Consider the following 24,512-nt stretch of genomic DNA (forward strand, 5'->3'; position numbering starts at 1 on the left):
GTTTTATATTTTTTAAAGGAAGGCGTCTACAAAAAAACTAAGAAATGTCGAGTTATATTGTTTTATTCTACACCTAAGAATATATTATAACCTCGGTACTTTTTTCTGTTATTATATAGCAATATTAGTCAACCTTGTTTAACCGTAACTCTCATACTCCTGGCCAATAGGCTTCATTTGTGTAACAAAATCTAGGTAGAATTGACAGAGTTGCAACCAATCAGATAGGAAATGGGTTTCTGTGACCCCCTGTCATAATCATCTTTTAGCCAATCAACATCGACCAGTGGGCAGATGTTTTAATCTCCAATTACAAACACTTGAAATGGAGAGTTTAAATCAACGAGTTACTGAAATGACTTATTTGGGACAGCTTCACTTGTAAATAGGAATATGTTTGAATGAATGCTTACGAGCGAGCTGGTGCCCACCATCGCTCAGTCAAGACTGCTCTATCAAATCATAGACTTAACTATAACATAATAACACACAGAAATACGAGCCTTAGGTCATTAATATGGTCGAATCCGGAAACTATCATCTCGAAAACAAAACATTTATTCTTTCAGTGAAATACGGAACCGTATTTTTCTGCCTGTTTGACATTTCCAAGTGGAGGTGCTAGCACTGCTGTTGTGTAATTCTTGGGGGGTCAGAACACAGGTAAGTAACTCTGCTCTCCCTCATGTTTTGTTCCTATAGTGCTGCACAATGGGTTGGTAGCACCTTGCAGCGCAACATGGGGATTGGGACTCTGCTATTGCTCCTACTCTGGAAGAACATCTACCGCAGAAGGAACGTGTTGGGAATTGAACAAAACAGGTTTTGTAGTGTAGCAGTAGTTGGCCCTACATCACATTAACAGACAACTTGGATATAAAGAACCAACATTTCTCTTTATACAAATTCTATAATGTATTCTGTTTCTGATTCTAACGTTTCTACTGAACATGTCCCCTTTTATCATGAATGAAATTGATATCCATGCTGTAGTCTAATGAATGAAGCCTTTATGGCCATTGGGCTATACTAGCCACTAGCCCCTGTGTGTATGATGATGTCTTCCCTTTCCCTTACTCCAGATCCCCTGTTCCTGTTCCTCATCCTCATCTCAGTGCGTCACTCTCATCCTCCCTACGAACCGAGCGAATGTGAGTGCTCATCATTCAGTCTTCTCTTGTGTTGACAGTGCTGCTCCAGTATAAGCTGCCTACCACCTCTGCCGTAACACACAGGGTAAACGCTCCCTCCCTCCTCTGAAATTTCCAGCCAATCACATAAGCTGATTAGCTAGGTAAGAGTGATGCTGGGTGCCACACACACTTTCCCCAACCTGTTAGGCTCTTCGTCTTCATCTTGCTTATTAAGGACCTTTGTCATGCAGTGGTTCAATCACACAGTCATAATATTGTATGTATTTCAGGTTAATCTTAGTGTTTGCATTTGAGTCCATGGTTCACGTCAGTGAGAGTGTTTAGACTCTGGTTTCAAGCCAATCCTTGTCTTCCTAGGCAAACTGGTTGCCTCCCACATTACAATCCTCTGACTGACATTTCTGGGACTAGGCCAATCCCTCTGTGTTGAAGGGAAAGTGATTATTACACACATCCAAATATAGCACAGGAACTGGGCAATAGTTCACCATGTTGACATGTTTTGCATGTCTTAGGACAATCCCTCAGCTAACAAATATACAGTGCATTCGGAAAGTACTCAGACCACTTCACTTTTCCCACATTTTGTTACGTTACAGCCTTATTCTAAAATGGATCAAATATTTTTTCACCCCGCATCAATCTAATACACAATACCACATAACGACAAAGCAAAAACAGTTTTTTTGAAATGTTGACAAATGTATAAACAAAAAAAACAACTGAAATGGCTTATTTACCTAAGTATTCAGACCTTTTGCTTTGAGTCTCGAAATTGAGCTCAGGTGCATCCTGTTTCCATTGATCATCCTTGAGATGTTTCTACAACTTGGAGTCCACGTGTGATAAATTCAATTAATTGGACATGATTTGGAAAAGCACACACCTCCGGCGCCGAAACGAGATGGCCGCCTCGCTTCGCGTTCCTTGGAAAATATGCAGTATTTTGTTTTTTTATGTGTTATTTCTTACATCGGTACCCCAGGTAATCTTAGGTTTCATTACATACAGTCGGGAGGAACTACTGAATATACGATTAACGTCAACTCATCATCGTTCCTACCAGGAATATGACTTTCCCGAAACGGATCCAGTGTTTTGCCTTCCACCCAATACAATGGATCTGATCCCAGCCGGCGACCCTGTGCGACGCCGTAAAAGGGGCAAACGAGGCGGTCTCCTGGCCAGGCTTCGGAGACGGGCACATCGCGCTCCACTCCCTAGCATACTACTCGCCAATGTCCAGTCTCTTGACAATAAGGTTGATGAAATCCGAGCACGGGTAGCATTCCAGAGAGACATCAGGGATTGCAACGTGCTCTGCTTCACGGAAACATGGCTAACTCAAGAGACGCTAACGGAGTCGGTGCAGCCAGCTGGTTTCTTCATGCATCGCGCCGACAGAAACAAACATCTTTCTGGTAAGAAGAGGGGCGGGGGGGTATGCCTTATGATTAACGAGACGTGGTGTGATCATCATAACAACACACAGGAACTCAAGTCATTCTGTTCACCTGATCTAGAACTCCTCACAATCAAATGTCGACCGCATTATCTACCAAGGGAATTCTCTTCAATCATAATCACAGCCGTATATATTCCCCCCCAAGCAGACACATCGATGGCCCTGAACGAACTTTATCTGACTCTTTGTAAACTGGAAACCACACACCCTGAGGCTGCATTCATCGTAGCTGGGGATTTTAACAAGGCTAATCTAAAAACAAAACTCCCTAAATTCTATCAGCATATCGATTGTGCTACCAGGGCTGGAAAAACCCTAGATCATTGTTATACTAATTTCCGCGACGCATATAAGGCCCTCCCCCGCCCCCCTTTCGGAAAAGCTGACCACGACTCCATTTTGTTGATTCCGGCCTACAAACAGAAACTAAAACAACAAGCTCCCGCGCTCAGGTCTGTTCAACGCTGGTCCGACCAATCTGATTCCACGCTTCAAGACTGCTTCGATCACGCGGATTGGAATATGTTCCGCATTGCGTCCAACAACAATATTGACGAATATGCTGATTCGGTGAGCGAGTTCATTAGGAAGTGCATTGACGATGTCGTACCCACAGCAACGATTAAAACATTCCCAAACCAGAAACCGTGGATTGACGGCAGCATTCGCGTGAAACTGAAAGCGCGAACCACTGCTTTTAACCAGGGCAAGGTGACCGGAAGCATGACCGAATACAAACAGTGTAGCTATTCTCTCCGCAAGGCAATCAAACAGGCTAAGTCCCAGTACAGAGACAAAATCGAGTCGCAATTCAACAGCTCAGACACAAGAGGTATGTGGCAGGGTCTACAGTCAATCACGGATTACAAAAAGAAAACCAGCCCCGTCGCGGACCAGGATGTCTTGCTCCCAGACAGGCTAAACAACTTTTTTGCCCGCTTTGAGGACAATACAGTGCCACTGACACGGCCCCCTACCAAAACCTGCGGGCTCTCCTTCACTGCAGCCGAGGTGAGTAAAACATTTAAACGTGTTAACCCTCGCAAGGCTGCAGGCCCAGACGGCATTCCCAGCCGCGTCCTCAGAGCATGCGCAGACCAGCTGGCTGGTGTGTTTACGGACATATTCAATCAATCCTTATCCCAGTCTGCTGTTCCCACATGCTTCAAGAGGGCCACCATTGTTCCTGTTCCCAAGAAAGCTAAGGTAACTGAGCTAAACGACTACCGCCCCGTAGCACTCACTTCCGTCATCATGAAGTGCTTTGAGAGACTAGTCAAGGACCATATCACCTCCACCCTACCGGACACCCTAGACCCACTCCAATTTGCTTACCGACCCAATAGGTCCACAGACGACGCAATCGCAACCACACTGCACACTGCCCTAACCCATCTGGACAAGAGGAATACCCATGTGAGAATGCTGTTCATCGATTACAGCTCAGCATTTAACACCATAGTACCCTCCAAACTCGTCATCAAGCTCGAGACCCTGGGTCTCGACCCCGCCCTGTGCAACTGGGTCCTGGACTTCCTGACGGGCCGCCCCCAGGTGGTGAGGGTAGGTAACAACATCTCCACCCCGCTGATCCTCAACACTGGGGCCCCACAAGGGTGCGTTCTGAGCCCTCTCCTGTACTCCCTGTTCACCCACGACTGCGTGGCCATGCACGCCTCCAACTCAATCATCAAGTTTGCGGATGACACTACAGTGGTAGGCTTGATTACCAACAACGACGAGACGGCCTACAGGGAGGAGGTGAGGGCCCTCGGAGTGTGGTGTCAGGAAAATAACCTCACACTCAACGTCAACAAAACAAAGGAGATGATTGTGGACTTCAGGAAACAGCAGAGGGAGCACCCCCCTATCCACATCGACGGGTCAGTAGTGGAGAAGGTGGAAGGTTTTAAGTTCCTCGGTGTACACATCACGGACAAACTGAATTGGTCCACCCACACAGACAGCGTCGTGAAGAAGGCGCAGCAGCGCCTCTTCAACCTCAGGAGGCTGAAGAAATTCGGCTTGTCACCAAAAGCACTCACAAACTTCTACAGATGCACAATCGAGAGCATCCTGTCGGGCTGTATCACCGCCTGGTACGGCAACTGCTCCGCCCACAACCGTAAGGCTCTCCAGAGGGTAGTGAGGTCTGCAGAACGCATCACCGGGGGCAAACTACCTGCCCTCCAGGACACCTACACCACCCGATGTCACAGGAAGGCCATAAAGATCATCAAGGACAACAACCACCCAAGCCACTGCCTGTTCACCCCGCTATCATCCAGAAGGCGAGGTCAGTACAGGTGCATCAAAGCAGGGACCGAGAGACTGAAAAACAGCTTCTATCTCAAGGCCATCAGACTGTTAAACAGCCACCACTAACATTTAGCGGCCGCTGCCAACATACTGACTCAACTCCAGCCACTTTAAAAATGGGAATTGATGGAAATTATGTAAAAATGTACCACTAGCCACTTTAAACAATGCCACTTAATATAATGTTTACATACCCTACATTACCCATCTCATATGTATATACTGTACTCTATATCATCTACTGCATCTTGCCATCTTTATGTACTACATGTACCACTAGCCACTTTAAGCTATGCCACTTTATGTTTACATACCCTACAGTACTCATCTCATATGTATATACCGTACTCTATACCATCTACTGCATCTTGCCTATGCCGTTCTGTACCACCACTCATTCATATATCTTTATGTACATATTCTTTATCCCTTTACACTTGTGTGTGTATAAGGTAGTAGTTGTGGAATTGTAGGTTAGATTACTTGTTGGTTATTACTGCATTGTCGGAACTAGAAGCACAAGCATTTCGCTACACTCGCATTAACATCTGCTAACCATGTGTATGTGACTAATAAAATTTGATTTGATTTGATATAAGGTCCCACAGTTGACAGTGCATGCAAAAACCAAGCCATGAGGCTGAAGGAATTGTCCGTAGAGCTCAGAGACAGGATTGTGTCGAGGCACAGATCTGTGGTAGGGTACCAACAAATGTCTGCAGCATTGAAGGTCCCCAAGAACACAGTGGCCTTCATCATTTTTAAATGTAAGAAGTTTGGAACCACAAAGACTCTTCCTAGAGCTGGCCGCCCGGTCAAACTGAGAAAAATTGGGGGAGGGCCTTGGTCAGGGAGGTGACCAAGAAGCCGGTGGTCACTCTGACAGAGTTCCTCTGTGGAGATGAGAGAACCTTCCAGAAGGACAACCATCGCTGCAGCACTACACCAATCAGGCCTTTATGATAGAGTGGCCAGACAGAAGCCACTCTTCAGTAAAAGGCACATAACAGCCCGCTTGGAGTTTGCCAAAAAGCACCTAAAGGACTCTCAGACCATGAGAAACAAGATTCTCTGGTCTGATGAAACCAAGATTGAATGCCAAGCGTCACGTCTGGAGGAAACCTGGCACCATCCCTACAGTGAAGCAAGGTGATGGCAACATCATGCTGTGGGGATGTTTTTCAGTCCCCAACAGTATGTATTCTATTCACATAATATCGTCTTTCAGCCACTCTGGTGGCTTCACATCCCTTTTTGAGCGAGCTTGTGGCTCTGTGAGCATTCTCTCTCCTTCCCCCTCTTTTTGTGCATTGTCTGTGGCCTCAGCCTGTGTGGCTGGTAGATCTGGTAGAGCTCTGACGTGTGTTTTGTTCTTCCGTACCTCAGCTGAGCCTGGGTCAACCACATAGGAGTGTGGGGCATCCGCTTTCCTCAGCACTATTGCTGGTGTCTTTGAGTTTGTAATCAGTTCGTCAGTCAACTGTAAGTGCTGTTATTGGGAAGTGGAAACAACAGATTGACCGTTTTTAATGAAGCCAGCAATGCTGATAACCCCCCAACTTTTTTTGTTGTAAACAGAAAGTTCACATTGTCAGAGAGAGATGCTTACACACATACAGTTTATGTAGCTAGGTCTACTGTAGAACTCACACTATATAATCAGATTGCTTCAACTGGATTAAAGTATTAATGTGGCCACGCCCCCGAGTAGGGTACAGCCTTTACTCCCATGTAATTAGCCTAACTTTGGCGGCATTCTAAGCAACTTACTGACCCTTTTTTGCCATTTCAATAAACTTTTTCCGCAGCCTCACGTGTCGTTATTAACATACTTGGCTGTCACAAAGTTATTCTACCACTAATTTGTTACACGACCTGCTAACACTGACAGTAGTTGGCTGGCTACCTAGAGAAGTTTCTCTATCGAATTCGCTTGTTTTAGATATGTCGTATAACTACTTCCAGTCTTTGCTGCCCTCGAACGTCTAGGTATTTAAAAAAGTTGATTCTTGTCGGCTTGCCTATATGTCCTTTCAACTTGCTGGAGAGCAGCTGGGGAGACGAAACTACCAAATGGCCCAAAGTAGCCTATGGCGATATCTACACCTACTACCTACACCTAACCAATTTATTGAAAGCTAGCCAATTTATTGAAAGCTAGCCAATGTAACTTTTACTAGCCTAGCCAGCTACTGTAAATGTACAATTGCCTGCTCAGGAGGGGTTAATGTTTCATTAGCCATCTTTGTCAGTGAATAACAGTTTTGAATCATGATATGTCTCATTTCAAGTAACTAGCTGCGGCCTTAAAGAAACATTCAAACATATACTTTGCACAGAAACCCACATAAAAGCATGTAGATCCAAATATGTTTGTGTGTGTCAAGTATGCTAGAATGGAGGTTTAACAACTAGCCGCAGGCTTAAAAAACATTCAAACATTTACTTTGCATAGAAACCCACATAAAAGCATGTAGATACAAGTGTGTGTGTGTGTCATGTATGCTAGAATGCATATTAGCCAACACAGCATATCCAACACACATAGCATACATTGCAATATAATCTTCTCTAAAAACAGCTGGGCAAAATGTATCCAATGTGCCCTGCAATAAGATAAACAGAGCTTGATTTCTAAACTCATTCGTCAGTATTACAGGTTTGCCTAGACAAATACAGCCATAGATTTTTCAACTAACCTGGTATTGGTGATACTCTCTTCGTTATCGATTCTGGAAAACAAATCTTATAAATGTTAGTGTCCAGTTGCAGGTGGTTCTACAAACACCAGAGAAAACTCAAAGATAGTAAATCATTTTGTACCGCGCAAGCTGCCGCACATCTAGAATTCTCCAGCATCTTTGCCAGAACTAGTCATTTCTCTGCGACACAGCTGTGTCCATGTGTAGAAGTAGATGACAGTGCGTCACACAGTGCTACCAAAACAAAGATCTACACACATGTCACTCGATAGAAAACACGGATTTACTATCTTTGAGTTCTCTCTGGTGATTGTAGAAAAGTGTCAAAGTAGGCTATTACCACTTTAAGAATAATGAATACTTTGGGCCTTGCCAATGGATTGATATTCAAATTATTATTACATTCTAAAATATGTGAGAATAATGTGGACTTGCCTGACAAAATAAATTGGATGCATGCATGGCGGTTTTTCTAGGCTATGTGGCTGACGCAGGCACACATAATAAAGCTATACATAGTGGTAGGATTCATTTCACCATGACGGTTTTTATAATGAGAAAGCGACCAAAAACCAGGTTCCTTTTTTAATGGAGGGATTTGTATGGAAAGCCATGTTGAGCAGAGTAGCGCAATACCCTTCAGTTGAAACGCCGGGAAACAAACTAAATTGGCCATATCTCTCACAAAAACGGGGGAAAAATGAAATCATAGAATTCAGTGGTGACCCGTCATTCAGCGCAGTTGAGGCAGAGGCCCACCTGTTTTGCATGTTATTCTGGCATTAATACGTGTCACATACAGTGGGGAGAACAAGTATTTGATACACTGCCGATTTTGTAGATTTTCCTACTTACAAAGCATGTAGAGGTCTGTAATTTTTATCATAGGTACACTTCAACTGTGAGAGACGGAATCTAAAACAAAAATCCCGAAAATCACATTGTATGATTTTTAAGTAATTAATTAGCATTTTATTGCATGACATAAGTATTTGATACATCAGAAAAGCAGAACTTAATATTTGGTACAGAATTCTTTGTTTGCAATTACAGAGATCATACGTTTCCTGTAGTTCTTTTTTTTTATTTTTTTATTTTTTATAATTTTTATCCCCTTTTCTCCCCAATTTTCGTGGTATCCAATCGCTAGTAATTACTATCTTGTCTCATCGCTACAACTCCCGTACGGGCTCGGGAGAGACGAAGGTCGAAAGTCATGCGTCCTCCGAAGCACAACCCAACCAAGCCGCACTGCTTCTTAACACAGCGCGCCTCCAACCCGGAAGCCAGCCGCACCAATGTGTCGGAGGAAACACCGTGCACCCGCCCCCCTCGGTTAGCGCGCACTGCGCCCGGCCCGCCACAGGAGTCGCTGGAGCGCGATGAGACAAGGATATCCCTACCGGCCAAACCCTCCCTAACCCAGACGACGCTAAGCCAATTGTGCGTCGCCCCCACGGACCTCCCGGTCGCGGCCGGCTGCGACAGAGCCTGGGCGCGAACCCAGACTCTGGTGGCGCAGCATAGCACTGCGATGCAGTGCTCTAGACCACTGCGCCACCCGGGAGGCCACTCGTTTCCTGTAGTTCTTGACCAGGTTTGCACACACTGCAGCAGGGATTTTGGCACACTCCTCCATACAGACCTTCTCCAGATCCTTCAGGTTTCGGGGCTGTCGCTGGGCAATACGGACTTTCAGCTCCCTCCAAAGATTTTCTATTGGGTTCAGGTCTGGAGACTGGCTAGGCCACTCCAGGACCTTGAGATACTTCTTACGGAGCCACTCCTTAGTTGCCCTGGCTGTGTGTTTCGGGTCGTTGTCATGCTGGAAGACCCAGCCACGACCCATCATCAATGCTCTTACTGAGGGAAGGAGGTTGTTGGCTAAGATCTCGCAATACATGGCCCCATCCATCCTCCCCTCAATACGGTGCAGTCGTCCTGTCCCCTTTGCAGAAAAGCATCCCCAAAGAATGATGTTTCCACCTCCATGCTTCACGGTTGGGATGGTGTTCTTGGGGTTGTACTCATCCTTCTTCTTCCTCCAAACACGGCGAGTGGAGTTTAGACCAAAAAGCTCTATTTTTGAATCATCAGACCACATGACCTTCTCCCATTCCTCCTCTGGATCATCCAGATGGTCATTGGCAAACTTCAGACGGGCCTGGACATGCGCCTGCTTGAGCAGGGGGACCTTGTGTGCGCTGCAGGATTTTAATCCATGACGGCGTAGTGTGTTACTAATGGTTTTCTTTGAGACTGTGGTCCCAGCTCTCTTCAGGTCATTGACCAGGTCCTGCCGTGTAGTTCTGGGCTGATCCCTCACCTTCCTCATGATCATTGATGCCCCACGAGGTAAGATCTTGCATGGAGCCCCAGACCGAGGGTGATTGACCATCATCTTGAACTTCTTCTATTTTCTTCTATTTTCTAATAATTGCGCCAACAGTTGTTGCCTTCTCACCAAGCTGCTTGCCTATTGTCCTGTAGCCCATCCCAGCCTTGTGCAGGTCTACAATTTTATCCCTGATGTCCTTACACAGCTCTCTGGTCTTGGCCATTGTGGAGAGGTTGGAGTCTGTTTGATTGAGTGTGTGGACAGGTGTCTTTTATACAGGTAACGAGTTCAAACAGGTGCAGTTAATACAGGTAATGAGTGGAGAACAGGAGGGCTTCTTAAAGAAAAACTAACAGGTCTGTGAGAGCCGGAATTCTTACTGGTTGGTAGGTGATCAAATACTTATGTCATGCAATAAAATGCAAATTAATTACTTAAAAATCATACAATGTGATTTTCTGGATTTTTGTTTTAGATTCCGTCTCTCACAGTTGAAGTGTACCTATGATAAAAATTACAGACCTCTACATGCTTTGTAAGTAGGAAAACCTGCAAAATTGGCAGTGTATCAAATACTTGTTCTCCCCACTGTACGTGACCGACCGGCTATATTGGGTCTTATGTAGCAAAATTTGAAAATGTGCTTTTTACATTGGATAAAAGTAGAGACTCCGAGCTAGAAAATTGTATATCGTACACTACAGTTGAGGAACAATGGGAAAGTAATTCTGCTTTGAAAGATAAACATTCAAGGGCCATTTTCTCAAAAGTGAGGTTACAAGTTTTGGTACCTACTTGAGAGCTCTTCTTTGTCTACACCCATTCAGTATCCTTCAGACCCTCTTAAGCTTTAGCCCCACCCATCTCTTCAAGGATTCACATGTGAGGCCATGTACTAAACAACCAAAGATTTCACGACTAAAGGCTTACTTATACTACGGGTGTGTTCGTAAATTTAATCTGGAGTGCCAGAGTGTGCTCTGGCCGTTTGTAAATTCAGAGCGTTTCGCTCTCGGAGTGTTCAGAGCGCACACTGGAAGTAGGACACACTTATGCAGTCCTACTATGTGATATCTTTCCAAAAAGCTGTGTTAAAAAGGATTACCTACACATACTGACCAGCTCATATTAGAAAGAAGCGTGTTACATTGCAGACCAATCCGAACTCATCTCTCGGCATGTCCATGTCCACTCATTATTTCAGCTAATCATGGCTAGCGGGAAGGTTCCTGTCTTTTTCCGTGGCTAAGCCAACTAGGCTCATAAATTAACAATTGTATTCGTATTTACAGATGGCATACAAGTTTGTTATTAAGGCACATGAAAGTTCACGTTGAAGAAGGTATTTCTGCCAGAAAACGCATTTGGATTTTTTTTTTTAAGTTTACGTTCAAATGGCGTTCCTGTGAAGTAGTGACGCGCGACATGCGCCTAGTTTCTTGATACGAGTCACATATCAGTTTGCAAACAATGTAAAAAACATTTTTAGAATCATTGAGTTAAAGCCGCATACAAACATGGTTTCTTTTTGCTTTCTTGAGTAAGGCAGCTCCAAAATGCAGGGGTTTCAGCATAGCTCAGTGCTTTCTGTGGTGGTGGGGCAGCCCGCGGATAATACGGAGCGTAGGGGTTGGTAATGTTCTCTAGTTGTGCCTTAATTGACTCAGTTTTCTGTCACTCATGGGGACACTACTTCAGGTGAGAGCTAGAAAATTCAAGCCCCTTGGGTGCTTCCACAGAGTTACATTAGAAGGGCCATCCAAGAAGGCTCAAGGTCATTGACCACAGAGAAAATGACTTCAAATCACGTTATATCTACAGTAGTTTTAATTGGACTGTCAACATCATACTTTCAAAATCTTAGCTAGCAAGCTAGCAGTCATCATCATGAATCAAGTCGACAATCTACTGGCAAATCCATTTAAATCCTTGTCATAGGAGGAGAAATAATGAATAGAAATTATAGATAAAACGTATCGGTGCTCATCGGCCATTGAACATAAACATTACACAAGTTGGAAATCGCAAATTCAACTATGAATGGTTTGGAAGTTAGCCACTGCCGGTGGCTAACTGCAAGTGTTGGAAAGCAGTCTCTAGCCTGTTATTCAGTTGAGTGGATGTGTGGTCCCATGTCTGTATTTAAAGGTCTCTTTTCCAAGCTTAAAAGGATAAACATTCAACATTGGCCATGCTGTCAATCCAACATGACTTCTGCCGTGCTCAAAACAACTGGAAACTCAGGACTGGGAAATCTAACTTCAGTGAGTTCAAGATAACTGGGAACTCAGAAAAAAAACAAGCTCCGACTGGGAAAATACGTTTTGAATGGTCATCCAATTCGGAATTGCAGTCGGGAACTCTGGCCTCTTTCTAGAGCTCCGACCTGAAGATCACTGATGTCATCATGATTCAACCTTGTTTTTTTCAGAGTTCCCAGTTGTCTTGAAAGCACTATAAATCCATAGAATGACAAAGTTTAATGACACAATTTGCCCACGAAGGACTGCCGCGCCACCTTTCTGTTCAAGTGAGCAACGCACAACAAGCTGAGTCCAAAAATGTATTGAATGCTGCTGCATGAATTATGTAATATGCCAGGGAGATATGTATACTGTAGCTAAGAAAGTGAATACTAAGTGTATGTTGTGTAGTAAGCTGTTAGTATCCCATGTGCCTCACCCTAATAATTTGGTCCCCTTTCTCCCTCTTAATTTTGCCTACTGTTCTGACTTGGTGGCGCACATGTAGCCTATAGCATGTTTTATAGAAATGTAATCATTGAATATTGTAAGAGCTTTCATTGTCTGCTTATATCCCCCATATTTATCCTACGGTTCTGACTTGGTGTTGCTGGGAGAACACTGGGAGAACACTGTAAGAACGGCCCATGTACAACGACGGAATTCAGAACATTTCAAACGTGCTGAACAAATAGTTATATTGGCTACGTGTATATCCTAGCTCGCTCATTAATGTCTTAATCGAAATTACATATTACAAATTACACGCTCGTCTTCCCCTTTTGCCATAGTTTGTACATCTCAATTGTCAATAGAAACCACATTTGTTTAAACAAGTCAGCCATATCAGCTATTTTTTTTTTAAAAGGCAGTAAATGAGGCTGAATGAACGGTTTCACTGCCAGACAAGGCTCCGCTGATAACCAGGTGTAGCAGTAGTAAGGTTTTGGGACTGCTGTTGGGACAGCTTTATGTAGGCCCTAACAGTTTGTGTGCACCGTTTGTCACCGTTATAGTGCAATAAATATATTGTTTAGTGTTGTTGTGGCTTTGCTGGCATGCATCAAAAAATATATAATTTTAGTTTGCCCCACCAAGATTTACATGCTAAAATCACCACTGGTTATAATGTTGAAATATGTTAGTTACTAAATATCAGTGGTGTAAAGTACTTAAGTAAAAATACTTAAATACTTTTTTTGGGTATCTGTACTTTACTATTTATATCAAGTTTTACTTTTATTTCACTACACTCCTAAAGAAAATTATGTCCTTTTTACTCCATACATTTTCCCGGACAACTAATAGTACTCGTTACATTTTGAATGCTTAGCAGGACAGAACATGGTCCAATTCGCACACTTATCAAGAGAACATCCCTGGTCATCCCTACTGCCTCTGATCTGGCGGACTCACTAAACACAAATGCTTTGTTTTTAAATTATGTCTGAATGTTGGCGTGTGACCCTGGCTGCTTGTACATTTTTATTAAGACCTTTTTTGGAAGTACATACTGGTATTAACGGGAGTAAATGAAGATAGTTTCTCAGCGAAACTCCATATTTTTTGAGTAACTAAAATACGTTGACATTATAACGCTTGCAGAGTTGTCTAATGGAAGTTTGAATCGTAGCTTCCTGGGCATCAGAGACGAGACACGTCATACTCATCAACATCGCCAATGCACAGATACTGTGTGGGGCAGATGTTACATTGATATTGAAGCCATTTCAAGTGGCTGACCCTAGTAAGTAAGCAAGTTGCTAAACTGGTTAGCAGTTTAATGCTCGAGTCCTTTACCCCTCTGCTCTGCTCATGCAAGATATCTGGCAGCCTTTTTTTTTTTATAGCCAGTCGTTATATTCTCTGACTAGACCTCTTCTACATACACTTACGTACTTTTACGATGTAGCCAGCCAACAATTTTTTGTTTCTCATCATGACAGATCATCAGCAACTTCATTTGCATGAGCAATGTGTTTGTTTGTGCACCTTCTCTCAACTACAATGTTGTCATCAGGTCTAAAAGTGGCAACAGTGAAAAACGACCAATCAGAGCTCGAGAATCTGAATGGAGCGTGGCTTTGAAATCTAACCTATTCTATGCTCAGTATAGTTATAGCAAGATGGTATACTACTTTATTCTATAGTAAGGCCATTTAGAAGTAACTAGCTACACAGGAACAAATCAATATTTTGTGAAGAGGTCACCTCCAAATGCATCAGTCCTCAAAATGAATGCTCTCTATTTTTCCCAGCTTGATAGAGGAGCACAAATGCACCTCTCTGCCCAACTCCCCAGCCAAATGTGTGTCTCTGACCAAGAAGAAACAGTTCTTCATCAACCAGGCTATACGCAACTCTGACCTCACACCCAGAGTCAAAGGCAAGAAGAACCAAAGGCGGCAGGAGAACAGTAAGTTCTCACTCTGCTGCAGATGTTGGGTTGCTACAGATAGAAGATGCTTGTTCAGCACATATTATCAATACCCACTAGCTTGATTGCAGCATGTCTGAACACATCCATTAGTCATAGCCATTAGCCACACAGCATTTTATCAACATCTTTATCAACATTTAACGATGCCTATTCTTTTCCTCTGTCCAAAAATAAAAGGTTGCTACCATCTTCTTGAAAGAAATGAGTCCTCCAAAGATGAGGCAGAGGTATGCAGCGACTGCCCTCCCTTCAAACTTCACTGTGGTCTGCACCAATGGCAACTACGTGGAGGTAGGCTTCTACTGGTCCCAACATCTTTCAAAAGCCTTGCTTGTTGCAAGTGAATATTGTACCACTACTAACCCTAACTACATTTTTTCCAAAATGCCCCTAACTTGAAAGGGTAAGATGTAGCTCATTGTCCCGTTGTCTCTCTCCCAGCAATGGAATGACTTCATGAACCGCTCTGGAGAGGAGCAGGAGAAGCTGCAAGTCCTTCTGGAAGAGGCCAAAAGGAACAACTGCAACAAGCTCCTCAAGGACCAGAGAAAGGGTGAGAGCCCAGGGTCAATGCCTGCCACACCACAACATACACTCCCCTAACAAGCTTGTAGAGTTAAGCTGTTGAAAGTTCATTACCTGTGTCACAGCCGGCCGTGACTGGGAGAACCATGGTGTGGCGCACAATTTGGCCTAGCGTTGTCCGGGTTAGGGGAGGGTTTGGCCAGGGCGATTTCCTTGGCTCATCGTGCACTAGCGACACCTTGTGGTGGGCCAGGAGCCTGCAAGCTAACTTCGGTTGTACGTTTCCTCCGACACATTGGCGCGGCTGGCTTCCGGGTTAAGCGAGCAGTGTGTCAAGAAGCAGTGCTGCTTGGCGGGTCATGTTTCGGAGGACGCATGGCTCTTGACCTTCGCCTATCCCGAGTCTGTTGGGGAGTTGCAGCGACGAGACAAGATCGTAACTATCAATTGGATATCACGAAATTAACTTTTTAAAGAAAGTTAATTACCAAGCCTATATTTTGGTTTGAGGTGTCTTATCACTACAAGTTAGTAAACAATGTTTCATAGGTTGAAACATGCATATTTTGGGACACATGAAGTTGACATGAACTGATAAATGTTCTACTCTGCAGTAAATCCAGACTTCAATGCTCAAGACTACTTCCAGAGGATTGATCGGAGGCTGTGTGCTACGCTCAAAAAATTCCCATTGTAAGAGTCACGATTAATCATTAATGTCATTTTGAGACATGCTTGTTAACCACACCATGGTTTAACCAAACATAGTGACACGTGTCATCCTCGACACGTACTAACCAGGTTTCCATCCAACCATTTCATGCAGATGAATTACCTGACAGATGAAAACAATGACAGGGCTGATGGAAACAGGAAATGTCGATTCAAATTCATAAATGTTGACACACTGTTCATTCGACATGGAGTCCATAAAATGAATCGAGAAATGGTGGTGGAAATGCCTTGATGCGCAAATATTGATATAATAACCATCATATCGATGTAAATGTAAAGTCATGTGATGTTATGTTTTAGGCCTACCACCACAACGTGGAAGAGCATGAAATGTTTATAGGCTGATGAAATAAGTTATTATTATCAGGTATCAAGGTAAGACCCAAGTGCAGACTGTGTGAAGTAACAATGTTTATTGTAACAGGGGCATGCAAATGACAGGTCAAGGCAGGCAGGGGTCGATAATCCAGAGTAGGAGCAAAGGTACAGGACGACAGGCAGGCTCAGCGTCAGGCAGAGTTCAGTAATCCAGAAGTGGAGTAAAGGTAGAGAACGGCAGTCAGGGTCAGGGACAGGCAGGGGTCAAAAACCAGGAGGACGAGAAAAAGAGGCTGGGAAAAGATAGGAGCTGACAGGACAAACGTTGGTAAGCTTGACAAACAAGACAAACTGGCAACAGACGGAGACACACAGGTATAAATACACAGGGGATAAGTGGGGAAGATGGGCAACACCTGGAGGGGGTAGAGACAAGCACAAGTGAAACAGATCAGGGCGTGACAATTATGAACTTCACATGGTGGTTAAGTGCACGGTGATAATGCAAATTTACAATAGGCTAAATATCGAGTATAGGCTATTGAATGCTGGTGACATGATGATCAGTGCTTGGCTGCCAATTATCAAATAAAATGATCTTGCTCTTATCCATATGTCATCAAATAAGCCTAACCTGTCCACTTTAACAGCAAACTCTTGTCTAGAGAGCATGCGCCAAAACCATAATGGGCAAGTTTTCTATTTATCGCAACCGTTTTTGTGACAAAACCATCAGTAGAGTTAGAAACCCATTTAAAACTTATGTTTTATTTGTTACATGGGAACTTAATGCAACATTTATTTTCATGTGCAGGGCCGGACTATCGCATTTGGGGCGCCGGGGCATCAACCTCCAGGGCACTGCGTGACCGTTCAGTAATCAGGCCCAGTTTATGTGCACTACGTCATCAGCACAGCCTTTTTTCCTCAACAAGTCAGTTTGATGGAAACATACCTCTCGTGAGAAAATCCCTGTATTGTTTTTAATACAGATTTTAGAAGATTCACATGAAAATTTGTCACCAATTGGATGGAAACCTAGCCATAGACACTTTTACTTCCCTCGCTCACATTGGTTTAGGGGACACTTGAGGTACTTGGAAGAGAACATTCTCAGTTTCTTTGGTGCTCAACCTCACTCTGTTTACGCCACCAACCTTGGAAGCAGGTACTTTTTCCCTCTGAAGATTTTCCAAGGTGAAAATGTAGACGTCCATCTTGGCGAAAGACTGGACTTGCATAGATACTGTGGGAAATGATGACCCAATTAACTCATTTCCAGACAAATGAGATGGAAGGATGTTATTGATTATTAATTTAGCTTTGAGAGGCTACTGCTGACCTTCATGTCTTAGAGTAATGATGGAATGTCATTTCTCTTTGCTTATTTGAGCTGTTCTTGTCATAAAATGGACTTGGTCTTTTACCAAATATGGCTATCTTCTGTATACCACCCCTACCTTGTCACAACACAACTGATTGGCTCAAACGCATTAAGGAGGAAAGAAAGAAATTCCACAAATTAACTTTTAACAAGGCACACCTGTTAACTGAAATGCATTCCAGATGACTATATCATGAAGCTGGTTGAGAGTATATCAAGAGTGTGCAAAGCTGTCAAGGCAAAGGGTGGCTACTATTTGTTTAACACTTTTCTTGGTTACTACATGGTTCCATGTGTGTTTTTCCATAGTTTTGATGTCTTCACTATTATTCTACAATGTAGAAAATAGTAAAAATAAAGAAAAACCCAGTAATGAGCAGGTGTCCAAACTTTTGATTGGTACTGTATACACTACTGTTCAAAAGTTTGGGGTCACTTAGAAATGTCCTTGTTTTTGAAAGAAAAACACATTTTTTGTTCATTAAAATAACATTAAATTGATCAGAAATACAGTGTAGACATTGTTAATGTTGTAAATGACTATTGTAGCTGGAAACGGCTGAATTAATGGAATATCTACATAGGCGAACAGATGCCCATTATCAGCAACCAAAAATCTGCAGTTTCCATCTACAATAGTCATTTACAACATTAACAATGTCTACACTGTATTTCTGATCAATTTAATGTTATTTTAATGGACAAAAATGTGCTTTTCTTTCAAAAACAAGGACATTTCTAAAAGACCCCAAACTTTTGAACAGTAGTGTATATATCTTAAGTAAAGTCAGTACATGTTTAGGAAAATAATCAACATTCGTAATATAGTGGTGTAGCTTGTAAATGTTAACTTTTCTCCTATTTCTAAGCAATTGGTTGTGTAATCCTTACTGGAAAAGAGTGCTGATAGCCATGTCTGAATAGACAATTGCAATAAATGTTAATTCTAGTGTTCAATGACTCTTAAATTAGGTGATTATTTAATCATTGATTCAAACAGTATTTCAGGAACAACTTAAAATATAATTTAGCATTTGTAATATGAAATGGACAAAGGGTAGTAAGACAGAGCAGTATAATGGAGCAGAGAGACTCCCTACCATAAGTCATGAGTTTCAATGATTGGCAGGGATTCAGTATAGAAAACATAGAAAATATTACTGGTTGAATGACACTTAATACGTCATTTACAAAAGTAATTAAAATAATTGATTACATAACAGGAAATGTAGAATGTAATTCTGCTTCAAATGTGAGGAAATGTCCACAAGAATGCAATACCTCTGGCAAAACATCTACTTTTCTGTGAGTTGGGTACCACAATGTGAAAGTCTGAACATTTTTTACCAATTACAAACCTGAACTAAACAAAAAAGTGTATGTGAAATTGGTCAATAGATCTTGCATCCAAATATTATTTTATGAAATATCTGCTGCAACTTCTAAAGTGGGCTTTTACCGTGTATCTTTGATTGTGTCAAAGATTGGGAAAGAAAGCACAAACTCAGGATGTATGTTTAACTTAATGTTCATTTCTTTTAAACCATACTACGTTTTATGCATTGGTTAGTTAGAGGCTAGACTACCTGTGTTGCTGCTGCAGACTGAGGAAGGGATGGAGTTGGGTCGGAGCAAGGGTCTTTGATGCTACCACTCCTTTTTGACTTTCTGCTGTGCGTATCAGCCAATCAGACCGAATATTGATGATCAAATGTTATGCTGCTGTGGCAGTACTGTTGATGTTTAAACTAGGTAGCTAGCTAAACACACTTGACGGTTCAGAACACCGATACAACTTTATACAAAAATGTCTTCTTTTACCGCCACCCAAAGGGGCATTTTGCAAGTCGGAGGGCAAAGGGGTATTTTGCAAGTCGGAGGGCAAAGGGGTATGTGCTCGGCACAGGTTGACGCCTGTCTGTGCATATGCTTGCTGCACAGTCACGCCCGTTACAGTTGGTTCATTTCTGGCAGTATTTCCTCCTGTTAGCAGTGTGGAAATAAATCACACATTTAGCATAGGCCTATATGTGCATGGTAAATGACACAATGTTTTGTTAGTGATCATGTCAGTTGTTTTGCAACGCTGTCAAGAGTTCTGCTACAGTAAATTGCTTGCAAGACAGTGTCATCTATTTTGAGAGTTGCCATGATTCATGAATCTATCCACTAGATGGCAGCATGATGTTAGTAATGCATGATGTTGGTAAAACTGTAAATATGTAACTTTTTGGGCAACCCAACAAAATTCACGTAGAAATTAGAGTTATAAATCTGACATTCTCATTGAAAGCAAGTCAAAGAGGGGATTTATCCGTTTCATGTGTGCTACTTCTGTGTGTGCTATTTCTATGCTTGCTGTTTTAAAGTTTTGTTTTTGCATCTTTTACTTTAGGTTTTGTACACCAGCTTCAAAGCTGAAAATACAATATTTTTGGTTATGGAAAATATATTTCACAGCAGTTTAGATAGTACAATGTTTCTCTACACTGTACTTGCTTGTTTTGTCACATAAACTGAATCTAGGCAAACTATTAGAATTTTTGTAACCAGGAAACGGAGATTTCTGCATAGTTCACTTTGTCTTAGAATTTTTTTTTTTAAACAATCTTTCATGTGTTAGAAGAAACTTAAGTTTTCCTCAGTAAACTTCAATAAACGATTTTATTTGTTAACTGACACAAAATGTCTTATAGGTAAATTGTTGATACTGATAAGAATTAAATTATGCTTCAATCAAATACTCAAATACTTGTGCTGAAAGTGGACTTAAAACGGCAATCAGCAGTTAGAACAATAACAAAGCGTACACCCCGCCCCTGTTTCAGTTAAACGTTGAGAGATGAGGCTGCAGAAATGTAACCACTCTCAAATTCATAGACCGAGCCATGGATTCATGGAATGACCATCCATTATATCAAATATATCGTTTTAACCATGTTTTGAGGCTATATGGGGTTTGTTTACATTTACTTTGTTTACAAACATGGAGTAAAACAAGCTTTATTTTGGGTTCTGATGGGGTACGAAAGTTGAACTATTTTCTTCAAGAATGAATGGGTACATAATTAATATATAAGTAAAACAAATGGATGTAGCAACTGCAGATTGCCTCTTTAAGTCCTGTCTCACTTCAGCATTGTTAAAACTGACATTTGACTATATTTGACTTTAAAATATAGCAGGCCTACACTAGGCCTGCAAACCAAATATTTTTATAAATGTATACAATTTGTGCCAAAGGTCTACATTCTTCATTATATCACCTTCAATGGCAAGAAAAAACATATATGGAACCAAACCTGATTTAAAAGTATAAATTATATCATCACATTATGCTGCTTTAATCAGAAATGCAATTCTGCTCAAGTATCGCATTTGTTTAAATGAGTAGCCAAATCTTATCAGGATTGCAGTCTGGGCAAGAATAGGTGACCTCAACTAATTCTTGCTATGGTCAGTAGTTTGACCATTATTGTACTGTATTGACTCTTTAAATAATTTAAGGAGAGTAGTAGTAATTTGATACATTAATTAATGATACAATCATTTAAATGTATCTATTAGAGCTCATGCAGTTATTTTCGGTTTAGTAATTGGTATTTATAATTACAAATACTGTAGCTGTATTGTAGCTAACCTTTGCTGGGTGATTGAAATGCATATCCCCTTTATAAGACAAGTAGTCTAACTCTGAAGAAACGCTAGATTTCTCTTATTAATTGTTATGCATTAATGATAGTTAATATAATAAGCATTATTAATGATATTATAATGTGAAATAATTGACGTTTATTTCCCAAGAAAATTCACATGGTAAGGAATAAGTTAAATGTATAAGCGATAATTAGGAGGCGTGGACTTAACTCTTCATTCGGTCTGCTTACTTCTTGTGCTATATATTAAGCATACAGTAGACACCACCCACCTACCCGCTGTAGGGTTAAAATGATCACCACCTAAGGGAACGTCGCCAAAAGCTCTACATGGGTTAGGTAGTCTTCATTATAATTTCAAGGGACAATCTGCCAAGTTTCCAACCATGACGACGCCGAGGTGTGCTTAGGCAGAAAATTGTTAACGCATTCCTCGAATTATAGAACGTTTCAACATCTCTTAGTTATTTCAACAACATGAAACGTATAAAGTCGGTTTATAATGCAATTATTTCCCCCCACATTGACAGCACATATATATTACACTTGCCGACATTCCCTTTGTATTGGGGTAGGTTGGCCCCCTCTGATTCAGAGGTTAGGAATTTGCATCCGATTGCTGTTTGTCAACCAATGATTTGACTCTACGACCGTGAGCACGCCTTGGATTAGGCAAATATACAATGTAACCTCTGAATCAAAGCCATACGTTGAAATCGAATAAGATGTATACAACCGAATAGAAGTATCACAAACAATTGATATCAGTTTACTACTATATATGAAATGTACAATCAATAACCACCAGAACGCCGTAGATTCAGGGGAAATCAGGAATGTTTGTTCCGAGTGCAAAAACAAAACGGAAGCTGATTTGGTAAGTTTTTTTCCCCTTTTTTTTCTCTCTCTTATTGTGGCTCACATATTCGATTTGATTTGGATTTATACAAATAAGCGCCAGGCTTATTCTGCCTAATGTTTAAAAAATATATATCATGTCTGATTTAACTTGACTAATCGGATACAGTCTAATGTATTCGTATACGTATACTGCCATGTGTGCAGTACATGCCCTTTTCGATATGTAGCGACGTGCCAAGTAATTCCATGATCGTTATGATATAAAAGCTTCAGTTATTATTATGGAACCCAGCTGTGACCAATATGTTTCTGTGAAGCCTTTTCAACTGCAGTTATCCAGAGTTTGGGTTAATTTTGCATTTGCAAATAATTATTTAATAGACTTTCTAATATAAAAAAGTGTGATGTGTTTTTATTTTTAAATTTAACCATTATTTAACTAGGCGAGTCAGTTAAGAACAAATTCTTATTTACAATGACGGCCTATACCGGCCAAACCTTCCCCTAACCCAGACAACGCTGGACCAATTGTGTGCTGCCCTATGGGACTCTCGATCACAGACGGTTGTGAAACAGCCTGGGATTGACCCCGGGTATGTAGTGACGCCTCTAGCACTGCAATGCAGTGCCTTAGACCCCTGCGCCACTCACTAATGTGATGGTCACGTTAGTCTGGGGAATGGGGAAGTTGCAAACAGATATGGTAGCTGTATTTACAACTGGCCTGAAGCCAAGTTAAATAGAAAACAAAAAACTTTCATGAAAGTTATGAATATAAAAACCAATGGGCCTATTATATTTATCAGGTAAATTACATGATATTGCATGGAATCAATTGGGCCTTTTCAGCACTGCTGGTCTGTTTTTGAATTGAATTGACTTTTTGTAGATGCATAAAAGTTGAAGCATTTAGATGAATGGTGAGGGGGAAACACTACACTCTTAGGAAAAAAGGTGCTATTTAGAACCTACAAGGTTTCTTCCGCTGTCCCCATGGGATAACTCTTTGAATAACAATTTGTGGTTCCAGGTAGAACCCTTTTGGTTCCAGGTACAAAGAACCCATTTCAGTTCCATGTAGAACCCTTTCATGTAGAACCCTTTCTACATGAAACCCAAAGTGTTCTACCTGGAACAAAAAAGGGTTCTACCTGGAACCAGGTGGGGACAGCTGAAAACCCCCTTTGGAACTCCTTTTTCTAAGACTTTTAATACACAAGCAGTGTTACCCCAATATTCATTTGCACAAGCCATCCTTGCTTTGTAAATTGCTAATGAATGCCTACATGTGTATCAACTATAGTGCATAATGTATATATGTGTGGTATATTCATCTATATGTCTATATTTGTTTAGACAGCCCAACTTGTATGTTGAGATGGCAAATTTGACTAAGTAGAGCAAAGCAAGGGGATAGGAAGTGTCTTACGTAAGTGCCAAAAAAAGGGTGTTTGGGTCTAGCAGTATGGAAGGAAATGAAATCTGCAACAATCAAATGTCATCTCTTTGACTGTTACTACATCATGACATAAGGTCCCTGTGTCTATGGTTTCAATTTGGTAATCCATTGATTCTGGCCTGTAAAGGTTTTGAGAAAGCCTCATCACAAGTCTCTTTTAAGTGTGTGACAAAAATGTCCCTTGGGTGAGCTGTAAGCATGGCATTTGTGATTTCATTGGAGATGACTAACCAGGGTTAAACTCTGGAAGAACTTGCTAAGACTTTCAATCATTGTGTGTATACAGAGGCTGACTTACAATATACTCTTGGAAAAAAGAGTCCAGAAAACACACACACACACACATGCAATGTTGTTGTTTGTTTGTTATTTGTCAGGCTAACGTGAATAAAATAAATACATCAAAACAGTATTTTATCTCACTATCATACCCAGCCAAGGTAGTATCTGTGTGAAATCTGTGTGGACAGCATGCCAAATTATGAAACCATAGTTGCTCACTTGGTGCCTTTCCATATTTATAGCCTACTGTAACTCAGCATCCCATACATATTCCTTTTCCAATGGCGGGCCATTCTCCATATTAGCCTGCAATGAGTCCTCGTTAAGAAAAGGGGGATTTGCTCAGTGATTGGACCTCTTTGGATTAGAAACGTATGGTAGGCGATCAAGCTCAGATCTTAAAGGCCCAATGTCTTTGCATAATGAAGGCAGTCTAATGAATAACATGCCTTGTCAAGGCAGAATTTATGTTACAGCTGGCCACATGTTGTGTCCAAGAAATTGTTTAGAATGTGTTCAGAGCCCAAACTGGGCTCACTAAGGAAGCGCTTTTGTAGTTCCATCAAAGTGGAAACTGTAACTGAAATAGTGAGCCGGAAAACAAACAAGTACTTTTGGTTGGACGTGTACC

The 24,512-nt window shown here is 41.7% G+C and overlaps 1 protein-coding gene, 1 long non-coding RNA gene and 1 pseudogene across 2 annotated transcripts in view; 2 read left to right on the forward strand and 1 right to left on the reverse strand.

Moving 5' to 3' along the window:
- The first annotated feature begins 739 nt into the window (after nt 1-739).
- Nucleotides 740-20,727, forward strand: LOC139541752 (uncharacterized; annotated as a pseudogene).
- Nucleotides 7,251-7,907, reverse strand: LOC139540877 (uncharacterized). Its single transcript, XR_011668282.1, has 3 exons — nt 7,762-7,907; nt 7,638-7,670; nt 7,251-7,544 (listed from the first exon to the last, which is right to left on the reverse strand). It is a non-coding gene; the product is annotated as an uncharacterized lncRNA (long non-coding RNA).
- Nucleotides 20,728-21,596: 869 nt separating the features above from the next.
- Nucleotides 21,597-24,512, forward strand: part of LOC139540855 (AT-rich interactive domain-containing protein 3A-like) — a 43,321-nt gene continuing 40,405 nt past the window's right edge. The window contains exon 1 of the mRNA XM_071344865.1: nt 21,597-22,156. The gene's annotated coding sequence lies outside the window, so the exon portion shown is untranslated. The remainder of the gene's footprint in view (nt 22,157-24,512) is intronic.

Source organism: Salvelinus alpinus, chromosome 16, assembly GCF_045679555.1.
Source record: "Salvelinus alpinus chromosome 16, SLU_Salpinus.1, whole genome shotgun sequence".
Taxonomy (NCBI): domain Eukaryota; kingdom Metazoa; phylum Chordata; class Actinopteri; order Salmoniformes; family Salmonidae; genus Salvelinus; species Salvelinus alpinus.